The sequence below is a fragment of the Bison bison genome, unplaced genomic scaffold, assembly GCF_000754665.1.
Source record: "Bison bison bison isolate TAMUID 2011002044 unplaced genomic scaffold, Bison_UMD1.0 scf7180017527974, whole genome shotgun sequence".
In the NCBI taxonomy this organism is placed as follows: Eukaryota; Metazoa; Chordata; class Mammalia; order Artiodactyla; family Bovidae; genus Bison; species Bison bison.
Genome location: NW_011409675.1, coordinates 1 through 523, shown reverse-complemented (window position 1 = coordinate 523; position 523 = coordinate 1). Strand labels below are relative to the sequence as shown.

At 56.2% G+C, this 523-nt stretch overlaps 1 long non-coding RNA gene across 1 annotated transcript; it reads right to left on the bottom strand.

Annotated features, from left to right (window-relative positions):
* Positions 1-6: 6 nt before the first annotated feature.
* On the bottom strand, positions 7-523 carry LOC104999446. The gene is made up of 3 exons (XR_826595.1): positions 451-523; positions 292-329; positions 7-106 (listed from the first exon to the last, which is right to left on the bottom strand). It is a non-coding gene; the product is annotated as an uncharacterized LOC104999446 (long non-coding RNA).

The following is a 523-nucleotide window of genomic DNA, read 5'->3' as shown; positions in this document are numbered from 1 at the left end:
GTAGCCCCAGTCGAAGCTTCGAGGGGGGCCATCGCCAGCTCCTGGGCCCTCTGCCTCTTCCCCATCTGGCCCCAGTTCCCGAAGCCGATCACTGGAAGATACAAAGCTGGCGAGCAGCAGACAATGAGGATCAAAGGGGGCTTATACCTCATCTTCCTGGATCCCTCGCAGACTCAACACCCCCTCTGCAGCCCCAGCTCTTCCCACTTCAGTTCCAAACCTCCTAAGGACCCGGGCAAGCCTCTCGTGCCCCCCAAACCCCACCAACTGGGACCCCGATCTTTCTCTAACCTCTCATACAAAGATTTCCTCTGTGGACGTCTGGACGACTGAAAGAGACCAAGAACAGTTAAGACGAGTCTGAGTGGCTGGCATATGGCCTCCAATATGTGGGTTTCTCATTTTTCTCAATCGCCTGCTCCTCAGAGACAGAAAACTGGAAACCATTACCTCCTGCAGGTCGTCGTCAGCAGATACGCTCCTCTGGAACGGTTGGAAAGTGGGGACCGGCCCCTTCTCAGGG